The sequence below is a fragment of the Pipra filicauda genome, unplaced genomic scaffold (assembly GCF_003945595.2).
Source record: "Pipra filicauda isolate LSUMZ 115617 unplaced genomic scaffold, ASM394559v2 scaffold366_size716523_pilon, whole genome shotgun sequence".
Lineage (NCBI taxonomy): Eukaryota > Metazoa > Chordata > Aves > Passeriformes > Pipridae > Pipra > Pipra filicauda.
In genome coordinates, this window is record NW_024104494.1 from 336865 (window position 1) to 351646 (window position 14782).

Below are 14782 nucleotides of genomic sequence, written 5' to 3' on the forward strand. Positions count from 1 at the left end.
TATGACATCTCATGCTGTTTCTCCAAAAATAACTTTTGTGCCACCAGTGCAGAAAAGATCGCACAGCTGATGAACTTTTAATATGTTAAACACTTACTTTGATTCTAAAAACTATATTTTCAAATTAGATGCATCCTGGCTTTCAATTTTGCACAATCAGAATAAGATACGTACATGCCCCAAGTGCACAAACTGGACTACATGTGTTCTTGAGCCCTTGAAGTGGACACAAACAAAGATGTGAAATACAAAGGACTTCGTTCTGTAAAGAAAAGCATTTCTGAGGTTTTTAGTATATATCAACTCCATCAGCTTCTGTTTAACTGAACAAAAAGTGAAGAAGCAGAACATTCTAAGATACCCATAGATAAGTGTTAATCTTTAGCTTAATAGTCTCTTTTTTAAAATACCACTTTACCGCATGAGAATTTGTGGGATTTTTTACTGTAAGGGTGACAAAGCACTCAAATATGTTGCCCAAGGACACTGTAGAGGCTCCACCACTGGAGATATTAAGCAGCCATCTGGACATGGTCCCAGGCAACTGGCTCTAGCTGGTCCTGCTTGAGCTGGAGGGCTTGGACCAGAGGACCTCTGGAGGTCGCTTCCAGTGTTGTCATTTGAGATTCACAACAGTCAGAAGGTGCTGTTACTTGCTATTATGTAAAATAAGTGAGGCTACCAAGATGAACTACTAGCAAAAACATTTACTTTTAATAGAAAACAAAATTAGCTGGGTAAACGATGGAACTTGTATTTTCTTTTGTTGGAGGGTGGGTATTATTTTTACATTCCCCTTACCATACTAATGTCTTTTTTAAAACATGGAACAGTTTCTATGGTAATTTTCTAATTTTAAAAAGGTGAGTGAAATAGCACTTCATAAAATGTATAGAAAAACACGATTAAGGTAAAATATATTGTTAACAATTTTCAATGGGAAAAATAAGTCCATAATAAGAAAAATGAAGAAGGAATAAATTTAAGCAAAATAACAAGATGACTTTTTTTTCTTAACACTATCAAAATTTAATTCTCCTGAAACCGCATTATACTAGTGTCATAGTTTGAAATTGGCCCCCCTTGAGAGCTCGAGGGGCTCAGAGCTGATTGGGTGCCAGGGCAGTGTTCCCTGGAGAACCAATTCACCACTCATGTTGTTTGCTTCTGCTCAAAATCATATATCACAGCACCAGAAATGGTTGGCAGTTCTGTCTGGGTTGTTTTGCTGTTGGTGTCTGCTGCGTGTAGGTGGACAAGGCCTCCCCCCCCTCCTCCGGGGGGGAGAGGGGAGCCCTGCGACCCCCCAAGTCAGCCTTTGGCTAGAATTAGAGTCAGCATTTGGAGTGTGCTGTGAAGGAAGAGATTCACAGCACCTGAGGTAAGAGGAGAGAGGTAGGCTTTGCAGCCAAGCCCTCTCTTCCCCCTCCTTTTCTGCAGTGAAGTTGTAGAGGGGGTCTTTTTCTTTCCCTCCACTGTAAGTGGAGGAGGGGCTCAGAACTGAAGCTGAGCCAAGAGCTTCCACTGGGCCGTGGAAGTAGGCCCGGCGCTCGGGAGAAGAGTCCCAGGCGAAATTGGAGACAAGCCAAGAGCTCGAGAGTTGCCTACTGAAGCTGACCGGGGGCAGCTGAGAACTGATGTGGAGGAATGAGGATTCCAGGATGTGGACGCTTGATAAACTAAGCTACACTGCAGCAGCCTACGAACCGAGGTGGGACACCAAGAGGGAGAGATCACCAGCAGCAGGAGAGCAAGGACTCAAAGCTATCTTCTCGAACTTCATGAGGAGGAGAGACTACAACAAACAACTGCTGGACTTGGTGAGGAGGGAGTGTTCAGGAGCCCAGAACACTCCCACAGCAAAAGGCTGTGTTACATGTCAACCTTAAAGGCTGCTCCTGGACTAAAGTTAAAGGAGGGGCTTGAAAGGACTGACTGATAGTAATGTAATATATATATATATATATATATATAGTTGCCTTTAGTTTGTATAGTATTTATTTGTGTAAATAAATGTATATACTTCCCCCTTCCCCTACAGAAGCCTCTGGCCTGAAAGTTTCTCTCCGGTGTTAGGATAAATTGTTGAGAAGGGGTGGGGGCAGCCTAAAAATTGGATTTTAGATTTCTAATGTGGCTCAAACTGCCACAACTAGTCAGATGAACTCAGAATAAAAAGGGGAAGAATTACCTGTTTAAAGAACTCTTTATGGGCTCCAGAGTAATCAAACTCTTGGTTAGAGGATGGGTAAACCAGTGCATAGATAACTTTATTATTCAGCCTAGAACCATGTTTACCAGTAAATCCAGCTGAGGGGGAAAAAACATCTAACATTGCTTTCAGTTCTCCAAACAATTTCCCATACTTCTGGTTCCCTGCAGGGTTGGCTGGTGGCTCCCTAGTCACCCTGTTGAGGACAAAGAGGGTAGTTTTATACCTCTGGTACCCCTGCTGTCCCTCCAGTGTGCCATCCAGCCCTGACACAGCCCCTTGGTCAGGAGGAAGCATTACCAGCTGAGAGCTTGGCAACAACCAGCTGAAGGAAAACGGCAACAATCTTTTCCCTCAAAACTCTCCTTACCTTCTGGCCCACAAGTACAAATTATGGAGGGTTTGGAAGGTGGAGAACACATGTCTAAATCCACTAGTGACATGGAAAGTTCTGACTCATATGCTTAATGTTAAGACTAAATGTCTTTGAGGTGGAGACTGGATTTAAGTGCATCCTATAGTCAAGTCACAATTAAGAAAGTGTGTAGAACCCTTTAGATTTGATTATATTGATCTTCTACTTTGCCAGAGCACTAACCCTAAAACTAAATAATAAATAGGCCCTAGACGTTTTTCACCTTCTTATGGTGACACTAGAGAGACTGTACTTTTACTTTTTTTATTGTGTCCTTTAGCAGGTACCTTTCTCATCTGGATTCTATTGCTTTAACATGAAAGAGGAACTGCTTTGTCTTACAAATTAGAGCCACAAAGAAAGTCAATTTCAAAATTCACTAGAAAACAAATAAGAGTTCCACTGAATCTAAAAATCACTATGGCCTTTCACGTCCAGACAGGTTTGCATGGCTATAGGAGTTATTCAGTTACACTGTGAGCATTATTAATTCAAGTGATCCAAAAAGGAATCAAATGCTTAAAACACACATGAAACTTAACAAATGTGACACAGAGAATACTATGTACCATATCATTCAGTACCTCTTGAAATTAGTTAGAATTTCATGCTTTAAAGAGGAGAACACTATTCTTTCCTCAAGTTGTTTATTTTCCATGTCTAACCCTATTAACACTGAGCTGTTGGAAGTTGGGGATCAAGATACAGGCAAAGAGAACTAGGATATTGACAGAGCATGAAGGGGCCCTGAAGAAGAATGATAATTAATTAGGTAACAGATTTGACACCAAGGATAAAATGGCAGCAGATAGTTTGCTTGGTTTGATTTCTCTTGGACAGTTTTGTCCTAAAAATTCTTTAGGAAAGCAATGCAAGCTCTGGTTTCATTGAGGACTGAATTTGATACACTTTTCCTTCAGATACCCCTATTAGCCAACAACTACATATTCTGAGTTGTTTTTTGTTGTTTTGCTGGTTTTTTGTTAGTTTGTTGGGTTTTTTCCTTGATGAGTCTTTCACATTTCTAGAAATAAGCTATTGTGCTTGTAAATTTTAGAAGCAAGAAGTGATAACTAATCAGATTTAGTGTGATCAGTAAGCTGTAATAGGTTTTGTGAAAAAAACTCAATTTTTTGATAACAAAAAAAGATTTTTCTGTATATGCATGTTTTTAGCTTCAGTAGTCATATCGTCTTTGCTGAGATCTAATCCTGAAATTAGTAAAAAAAATACTAGTCTGATTTTGTCTGTAGTACCCACAGATCAAACAATCCACATGCATATCTCTAAAGCCACAAAAAATACTTAATGCCTTACTTGTTTATGGACAGCTCTTACAATAAATCAGTCTTCACATATTCAGATGTATTTTAATAGTTTTTATTGCTTTTAGCTGTTAATTTCCCAAGATAAATTTGTAAGATAAGGAAGTGGAAATTGTTCCAGTCAAAGATGCTTTTTTAATAATTTTCCATACTACTACTCTTATTGAACATTAATAAATATTGGAAAAAAATTGAAGTATAACAGGAATTACAATTCAAATTACTTTGAGCAAAATTAAAATCAATATTGAAATAAAAATAATATTAAAATTACCAAATCTATAGATGGAAATTCGTGGGAAAATTCAGATAAAATTTTCAGATTAAAAAAATCATCATTAAAATATCAGCATGCAAAAATCTAATAAATTTTGTTTAAAAAAGAAAGCATATGTTTATTTAAGATTTAGAAAATGAAACTCATATGCTAGATTCCAGATAGGTCTATCTTCTTTTTCCAACTCTTCCACTAATTTGTTTGACATCTTGCAGTTCCTTGTTTGGTTTTTGTTTTTCCTAATATGTGCGGTCAATTTTGAATAATGTTATTTAAAACAACAACTAGCTATTTAACTCATTCAGATTTGAAAACTGTATTAATATAACATAAGAATGAAACTTAAACATTTTACAGCCTTTCATTAAGTTACATAGATCTTTCCCTATGGAAAGATTTTTTAATCTTTCTTTTCTCTTTCTCTTTCATTAAAAGGCTCTCTGGAAGGACACACAGAAATGAAAATGATATCTTCGAAAAACTCATTGTTGAACTGCCTCAGCTCTCAGCAAGGGTCAGTGCCAGTTTCATCACTGATGCCCCTGCAGCTCTTTTCTGTGCTGTTTTGCAAAAACATGACTACCATATTTCAGATCTTCTTTGTTACTTCTCTGTGGAAACTTAAATTCTGCATTAATAAAGCTTAAAACAAGAAGATTAACTTTTTTGTTCCAGATTTTGTATAATAGTGTTTGATTAAGTAAACGCAATTAGTCAATTAAGAACAAAGAAACACATGAAGGTCATGCTGAAGCAAGACACTATGTCTACCATCAGATTAGGATGAGATTAAGTGAGACTGAACTGACATTTGCAGTTCCTATTAGATTTAATTCTGGCCAGTCATGAGGAATTATTTTAGGAAGTAATAGGATTAACTAAGCAAAAACCAAGATTCAGTATTCACTTTTTTTACTAAATTAGAAGTGTTCTTAAAAAGCTTATTAGCCTTTTATTATTCATTCGTACTTACTATTAGTGGATGCTCGTGGCAAGAATATAAAAATCATAAAAAAAACAAGGCAGAACACAACTTGCATATCTGTATTTGGAAATGTTCTTAGCTAACTAAGTTTGACCAGTAAAACATACCTGAGTTAATAGAAGGAGATGATAGATTGCACATAAACCAGCTGGATCTCCCAGCTACTTGTGTCAACTTTCCAATCTATAAGTATCTTTATGGTTTTATTTTTTGTTTAAATATTTTCAGAAATAAGGGACTTAGATGGAATTCTGCGTATGTGTATACATATTCACGGTGGTCATGGCAGGGAGACGAAAATCCTAAGCATGCAATCTATTCATCTAGCACAAAGATGAGAAAAGAAGTACCAGTATGCTATCTTTAAGCATTGAATATACATGTACACACACATATTAAAATAAGGCAAGAAGAGGTCAGAAACGGGCTGCAAAGGTCGGGCTAAGAATTCTTCTTCAAAGAGAAATAGATCAGGAGGAGAAATGGATTTTCCAACAAAGGAATACTTTGAAGAACACAGGGAAAACCTCAATTTATTTTCCTTACTTCATTTGCAAACCAAAAGTCCACCCACCTCCCAAAAAAAGCTCTGATTTGTTTTTGTAGGAGTTATCAACTTCTAGTCTGAATAAACAGAAAGCTGAAAAAAAGAAGCAAAGGAAGCAACTTCACAAATTCCATTTAAAATGTCAGAATAAGACATAAAAGTAAGTGTGAGACTTTCACATAAGAAATGTCTTTTTAAAAATTTCCTGGTTTAAAGTATCAACCTGCTGAGGTAAAGGGCATAAGTAGGATTTTGGAAAATTCCAGTGCAATAGCACTGATGAACCAGCAACTCACTTAGCTGGGCCCATAGCAGCCGCTTTTTTCCAGTTCTTTTTAGGCTGCCTGTTGCTGCAGGAAGGGGATCTTGCTGTAACATGATTGGTCTGAGAAACCAGAGCTCCATCATTGCACTGAAATAAGTAGACATATTTTAATGAGCACAGTAATTGCTGTAGGTATTGTCAAGACCAGGGCTACAGATAAAGCAGCTATAGATGGTTCCCTAATGCTCCACCTGTATCTTCTATAAGGGTCAGAGCTCAAATGCAATAATCTTGCCCTTTGTGTATGAATGTGTGCAACTGAACATTTGAACAGAACATTTGATTGCGGATACAATGCTTTTTCAGCAAAAAGGTTCTTGTAATTTTTAAAACTTAGAACACTTAACTGATTCCTGACAAATGAAATTACTTTAATGCTAAGGTTGAGCTGTCATGGGAAGATGACTCTTGAAACACTGGTGAAATCACTAACATTTCAAATCCCTATTGTGTATTGATTTTCAAGACGTATTTATTAATCATTGATAGTACTGTTTTCTATTGATTAGCTGGTTTCTCTGTGCATGGGTACTTCTGTGCAGCTTTTCTGTCTCAGTCATATAACAAAAGACCCCAGAGTTTCAGAAAATGGGGGCCATTTGAAAACTACTTAGTAAATGTTTCAGCACTTAGCAGCTGAAAACATCTAAATGTAGTTCAACTGTAGGAATTATTTCAATAATCAATACTTACAGAGAGAAAAAGAATATGGGAGATGAAAGAAAGAAAAAAATTTTTAACTGAGGAAGGAAATAGACTCCATTTCTGAATATATTTCTATTCTCTTGTTTGCATTACAAACCTGACAAAACACACTTGACACCTTATATTTCAATACTTTTTTAGGTCATACCTGAGCTATCTGCTCAATACAGTTAGTTCATAGGCAGCTCCAGGTTAAAGAACAATGACTAAAAAAATCCTTGTTCCCTCCCCCTCAAGAAAAAATGCAAACAAACAAAAAAGCCCCCTAACCTTGGTTAGGATATACTAATCTTCTCCTTTTCCAAACAGTTAGTTCTGTCGCTGCTGTTTTATTTCTTAATTTCTGCACAAATATTTTAATCAATTTGGAAAACTCGCATATGCAACAGAAAAAAATTCATTTATGTTTTACCCACAGACATTAAAACTAAATAATGACTTGAGATCTCATATGTTTAACAAAACAAAATTAGACTCTGCACAATCATCTCAATATTCTATTATGTTAAGGATACAGAGGAATAAGTCTAGTAGTTTCATCTCCAGGGGAAACTCTTCAGCTTTTGTGTTCAGATATAACATCCCAGACATTTTCTAGCTTCACTTTGTGAGACAATCAGGGAAAATACCAGCCTTCACATGTAGTGGTTTCTGTGATAAAGTCTTCCAGAAATACAGAGGAAGGAAGAGTCCAGGTGCTCTACTTGACAGAGGCCAAAAACCTGAACACACCAGAGCACACATGCAATATTCAGTTTGGAAGAAGTATCTGACCTTCAATGCACTTCCATCTCCTCTGGATTTAGCTCAGACCTTCTGACATAAGTGATATTTTCATCATCATCATGGCTGGGCTTCACGAACGAAGATTTGGGGAGGGCTCTACCCACGTTTGTTACAAGCGTGCTGGTGGCTAAAAAGGCCAATACGAGACAGGCACGTCCGGCTGCAAAAGGCACAGCAGAAAGACTCCTTAGGTGGTATATTCTGCAAGACACGATTCTTTCTGCATTGTCTTTTCTCCTCAAGAGTGATCCTGCGTGCGTTCTCAAAGGCATCAGCTGCGTTATAGATGGTGTGTCTCCAGACCTCTCGATTTGAGGCCAGAGCTGACCAGTTATGTTGATCAATATGGCCAAGGCTGAGATGTTGTTTCAGGGAGTCCTTGTATCTTCTCTTTGGGGCTCCTCTCATGCGGTAACCGGTGGCAAGTTCACCATAAAGCAAGGTCTTAGGGAGGTGGTGGTCCTTCATCCTGGAGACGTGCCCTGCCCAGCACAGATGTGTTCTCAGTAACATGGCCTCAATACTTGTGACTGCTGCTTGTTCTAGAACAGATGTATTAGTCATGTAATCTGACCAGTGAATGTTTAGGATTGCATGGAGACAGCATTGATGGCAGCGTTCTAGGAGTTGCAGGTGGTGGCGGTAGATGACCCATGATTCGGATCCATATAAGAGAGTAGACAGCACTATGGCTCTGTAAACACTGATCTTGGTACTTTTCTTCAAGTGTTTATTTCGCCAAACTCTTTTATGAAGCTTTCTGAAGGCACTATATGCCTTTGCCAACCTGTTGTCTATCTCTCCGTCAATCTTACCATTGGAGGAGATGAGGCTACCTAGGTAGTTAAACTTCTGGACTGATTTGAGCACTGGTTTGCCAATGGTGATATGGGGATGATGGGGGACTTCCTGTGGTGCAGGTTGATAGAGAACTTCTGTCTTCTTTAAACTGACTTCCAGCTCAAAGAGCTCAGCAGCGTCTGCAAAGCAGGATGTTAAACGCTGCAGGGTTGCTTCTGTGTGGGAGACAAGGGCAGCGTCATCAGCATAAAGCAGCTCCCGGACAAGACGGTTTAAGGTCTTAGTGTGGGCCTTCAGTCGCCTTAGGTTGAATAGGCTTCCATCAGTACGGTATCGAATGTAGATACCGTCCTGATCCTCGAGGTCTGCTGTGGCCCTTTGGGGCATCATGCTGAAAAAGATTGTGAATAGGGTTGGTGCGAGAACGTAGCCTTGTTTCACACCATTAGTTATTAGAAAGGGCTCAGAAAGTGCATTACCATATCTGACTTGGCCGTGCTGATCCTCATTGAGTGAGATGATCATTTTGAGGAACTTGGGGGGACAACCTAAGCATTCCAAAATCTGCCATAGACCTTTTCTGCTCACAGTATTGAAAGCCTTGGTGAGGTCAACAAAGGTTACATAGAGACCTCTGTTCTGTTCCCTACACTTCTCTTGCAGTTATCTGAGAACAAACACCATGTCTGCGGTACTCCTGTTGACTCTGAATGTCTGTGCTACTCCTATTGGCTCTGAAATTGATATTTTAATGCTAATCAAAAAGCAGAGTAGGGAAGAAAATGCCATTCATTCTTTGCAGCTTACATTTTGCCACAGTGTACCAGAATTGTCCTGGCTTTTAGGTAGGCCATGTAAAGACAAAAAGAGGGAAAAATCCTTATACCCTACTGATAAGGGTATAAGGACATGTGATATGTACACATCCACATAAGCAAAGCACGATGACCATAGTTATTCAAACAGCCGGAGTCCTGTAAGTGCTTCTGGAGGCTAAGTGAATTCAATGGGTCTGATACTTACAAATGAACACAGTCCCACTATTGTAAGTCAATAGGTGTCCTGTTAATGTACAATACCTGAAAATCTAATAAATTATTTTATACAATAAAGTGGAATTTTTAACATTTGACAAATGCCTATATGGGTTATTAACAGCAAAACAAAGTAATGAAAACAATACTGCTGAAGAATTCAACTGTTGGCTGTACCATCCAAAATAAGAGATGATTCAAGAAATTAAGAGAACAATACATTATTGTGTGTTATTTGCAGTTTTGCAGTATGAGTAACACAGAAAAAGTTCCTAAATTACTTTCTGTGATTGGGGTTATTTGTGCATTTTATTTTATTTTATTTATTTCTTAAAAAATAGGTAACATCTAGAAGATTTAATGAACTGTGTGATTTGTAAATACCTGTAGAACTTGAATTGGAGATATGAATTTGACCATTGAACATCAATGTATTCATATGATACTACTCTCCCCCTTTTTGTTCCCATAGCAAAAAGATATTTCCCTGAAATATTTTCCTTTACTGAAGGCAAACCAAGAGAACAAAGGAGAGAGTTGCACTGATTTAGAATCAAAGGGACTCACCCTTACATTCTTACAAATCAGTTATATTTCACATATGATCACAGTCAAGGCACAGAAAGACTATTACAAACTGCATCACAGAATCACAGAACCATTTAGGTTGGAAAAGACTCTAAGATCATCGAGTCCAACCTTTGACTGGTCTCCACCTTGTTACCTAGACCATAGCACCAAATGCCGTATCCAGCTGTTTCTTGAACACTTTGTGAGATACTGGATCCGAATCTCACTGAATTATGGATGTGGGTCGGAACCAACTCACAGTGAGTGTCTGAGTGCGTGTGGGGAAGGGCTGGGCCTGGACCTGCAGGAACATGGCAGGGCCTGCACATCAGGCCTGTGCTGAGGGCACAGGGCAGAGCTGAAGGCAAGGCTGTCAGAGGCTGAAATGTTTAATGATTTATGCATTCTAGGAGACTTTTGCAGGCTTTTGACTTGCATTTTGGATGGACAGTTGGGCCCATCCCTCCCTCCAGTAAAGAGCCAAGTTTGCAGACTTTTGACTTGCATTATACCTCTGATGAGCAATTGTTAAAATAAACCCTACCTATGTATGTTTTCAGACACCGATTATTCAGTGTCGTTTCACTCTAATCCACCCCAAGGGAATTATTGATAAGAACCTGGGTTACTCCTCTCCCCTTTTTCTGGGGTGGGTCGTAACAAAGGCCTGCAGCCCACGCAGAGCACAGGGCAGAGCTGCAGGCCCTGCAGCCGGGCTGTCAGTCCAGGCAGAGCTGCCTGGTAGCCCGACCACACCATGACCCCTGGAGCCTGTGACTGCTACAGCACAACTCACTCTGGCCTGGAAGGCAAGGACAGGATATCCTGCCTGGGAGGGAAAACTGAACTGTGAATTCGTGACACTCCATGTGATCTCTCTCTCTTCCATGTAAATCATCAGATCTTGTTGGTAACTATTTTTCCTTTTCTCTCTCTCTCTCTTCTCCTGCAACCAAAACCATATGAACCATCAGATCTTGTCAGTAATCATTTTATTTTCCTCCTCTCTTTCTTCTCTCTTTTTACTTTTTTAATATATTTTCTTCTTTTACTCTCTTCCTTCTCTTGTGGGAAAGTTAAAAATAATGAATTGTGTTTTACTAAAGCTAGTATATTGATTGTGGTGTTTTCTGTGGAATGGGTCTTTGTGCTCAGTGTTTTAGTGAAATATTTTTTCTTGGTTGTATTTTACTCCTGCAAAAATTTTTGCCAAAATATCCTATTTTTCTCACTAAATTAAAAGAATTTCTCTTAGAAATTCTTAGAAAGAGTGCGTGACTCTTTCTCCGGACACTAATTCGAGGTTATAACCAACCAAAAGGCTTTTAAAAAGTCTTAAATAAAATGTAACTGCTCTGGGCAGCTTATAGCTTAAAATCTGGAGTGTAATACACCTCTAGGGATGGTGACTCCACCATCATCCTGGACAGTCCCTTCCATTGTTTAACAACCCTTTCTGTGAAGAAATTCCTCCTGATCAAGTATAATGGTCTCTTAAAATATCCAGTGGTTATTAATTTATATTGGCAGGATCATTAGATTAATAATTGATTTTTTTTTTTAACAAATGTGGTCTTCTTAATGTTAACATTTATTTGCTCCGAACAGGACAGAGTTTTTCCTGCTCACTCAAGTGTTTGCTTATTCAGATTTTTCTCATTTGGTTTTTTAAGAGTTCATCTTTGCAATTGATCTCTTCCCTTACTAAAGACCATGGATGAGCAAATTCTGTTTTCTTTCCTTCCAAACTACTCAAACATTGTACATTTAAGTTTTAACATTACTTGCATTCTTCTTAAAAACAACCAATAAAAAAGAAAACAGAGGGGCAGACAGAGGGGAAAAAAAAGTAATTCCTAAATCCTCTGAGTCATAGGCTATCTATTTAGAATATGCTTATTCAAAACCTAGCACAATGGAGTTCTTCTGTTCCCATGACTGGCCTTCTCTATGTTACTGTGATACTAATAATAAATTGTTATAAGCACAGAAAGTAAAAATTTTTATGCATTCAAATGACAAGGAAACTTTGACCCCATTTTCAAAAGCACCTAAATTGCCTTCAGAGTCTGAATGCCATTTACTTTCTTACATACAACGGCACTTTTGAAAATGTTACCTAAGGAGTAAAAATGGATCAGTAATGAGCCAAAACTGAGATACTGTGAATAAAGAAGCTTAAAAAAGGAGAGAGGAAAATCCAATTTAAATGCATAATACATACACACACATACACACATGTATATTTACACACATACATATACACATATATAAATTGAATATACGGTGCTTAAACAGCATAAAATTCTCTTTATCTAGGAATATTTCATAATAGCTCAAATATCTTTCCAAGTGGCAAGCAAGCTCACACTACAAGAAAAAGGGTACTTCTGGGCACTACTTGCCTTCATGAACCTTATGAACTCATAAACTACTTTGTGAGATGTGCAAAACTTCAAACCACAGAAACAACAATGTAGTCCAGAAAAAACAATTTATCTTAGAATGCTTTTTTTGTAAGCCTTCCCACTTCCCCTGCTGTCTTGCTTTTAGTTTCTCCACTCTGACAGCCACATGTGATACACCACATACACTGCTAAATCTCTGTTGAGCAAATTCAAAGCTGTCATAGGGTAAACCAGGCAAGTGTTAAGATCCTTAGAGCAAGGCATACACATTATTTAAGGTGGTCCCAGATGGCTATGGGAGACTTGCTATATTTCTTCCCTAAAATTTAAAACAAATTTAAAAACGTGGAAACAGGGAAAATTACTCAATTTTTGCTAGCAGCATGCAAGTTTTTGTAGTATGGGAAGGCACTGAGATACACACTACAAGACTTTCTCAAACTTTTTTTACTTTTTTCACAATTTTGGTTTCTGATGTGAACTTCCTAGATTTAAGAAATATAGGTCAGTTAGAATGACCCAAATTTATCTATGTCATATCAAAACTCTACAAAGTAAATGTTTGATCAGGCAAGCCTCTCAGTAAAAGTGAACACAGATCATCATAAAACTTCAAATCAGTGAAGTTTTGCACTGCCAGACACTGTCAGACTTGGATGGGATTACTCAGCGGTTCGTCCAACTTCTCTCTTCCAGGAATTTCTCAAGAATAACATCGCCACAATGGTCCTGAGGCGCTGTGGTACCCCAGATCTTCAACACGCAGTTAAGAACAATGGATAAGCTTAGCCAAGTCATGATGAAGGTGATGATATCACCACTGTCATGAGGGCAGTTTTGAATTCCTTTTCCAGGAGATCTTTGTCTTCATATTTTCCTGAAATGGAGACTTGGATAAAAACAGACTGGATGAGTCAAGATCAAAGTAAGTAAAAAATAAAGCTGGTTTACTACAGACATTTTGTAAAGACCTTAGCAGCTAGTAATTTGAGAAATAAGGTTTTCAGCATAATTTATTTTAATTTATAATCATATTCTTGATTGCCCTCTATTCCTAAGAGGTTTTTCTGCCATGTAGTGTTTTTCTTTCTTAATTTTATGATCAACAGAACTGCTTCAGCAATGTCTTTTAGGTGGGAAGCTCATCTTAGTTACTGGTACCACTTTGACCTACAGACAGATCAAATGCTCCTCCATAAATTTATCTCTGAGGAAGAAGCTTGGTCTAGAGAGGACTACTGTGACCAGTCAGCTTAATCACACAGACCACAGGGATCTCATTAGGCCTTAAAATTCACTTTCAGGAGTTCTTCAAGTACAAAAGCCATTCTTTAAATCTCCCAGTTCTGCTGACTCCTGTGTACCCAAGAGGCTACATCCCTCCCTATGGCAGTCAAGTCCAGCTATTGCACACTTGCCAACAGTGGCTGCAGAAACTCAGTGATGACTGAACTCTGATTTTCATAGCCTTAACTCTTCCTCCTTTCAGCTATTTGATGCTGGATATGCTGGCCATCAAGGAAGAGTGCAAGGCCCTGCCATGCTCTGAGGCTTCTGCCCACGGACCTTCCTTTCAAGCTCCCAACTACTAAGTCGTTTCATATTCTTTTGACATAAACTTGAGACTAATTTTTTTTTTTAAATGAATACTAGTAGCACAAGACCACAAACGGCTTGCAACTATGCTCTTCTATGATGAATATATCTTCCTATGAATATATTGTTCAAGCATTTTCCAAGAAGACAAATGTCTACTTCATATGCTGTTAGTAGTGCTTGTATTAATTCACAACCCTTTGTATACTGGCAGATTGGACTAGGATTAATAGATTATGAAGACCACTCATACCTGTCATTCCCTAAGGCATTGCCAGCTAATCCAGCTGGGTCCCAGCTGACAAGCATGGAAGGTCATCCAAACTATACTAAGAAATAAAGTAAATCTATGTCATTGCTAGTTATTGGCTCTTTTTTGAACCAAAACAGAGTTTTACTGTTAGTGCATGTTATTTTTATGATGTATTCAGGGACAACAAGGCTAGTCTGCTGTCCTTATTGACTTCAGTTTACAATATAGCCATTTCACCATCCCATTCTGTCTTTAATTTAGTCACAAAAGGCCATGAACTGGAAAGTTCTTATTATTTATTTACACCACATTACTGCCTAGGCACCTAATCAAGGATCGATTGTGCAACGACAGAGTGTACAGACATATAACAAAGAAAGCAGTCCCTACCTCAGGCAGTTGCAGTCTGTGTGGCAAGTACAGCAGGTAAACACAAGTGATAAACAGCGCAGGGCTGGATAAGTGAAAAATAACATGCATAAGATATATCAGAAAATAGATGTTCCAACTTCCTATCCAGGTTTTATGTTTGTCCTGTCTTTA

General features: G+C 38.3%; 1 long non-coding RNA gene across 1 annotated transcript; it reads left to right on the plus strand.

Moving 5' to 3' along the window:
• Window positions 1-10337: 10337 nt before the first annotated feature.
• LOC120323893 lies at window positions 10338-14660 on the plus strand. Its single transcript, XR_005564807.1, has 3 exons — window positions 10338-10892; window positions 13087-13315; window positions 14561-14660. It is a non-coding gene; the product is annotated as an uncharacterized LOC120323893 (long non-coding RNA).
• Window positions 14661-14782: the final 122 nt, after the last annotated feature.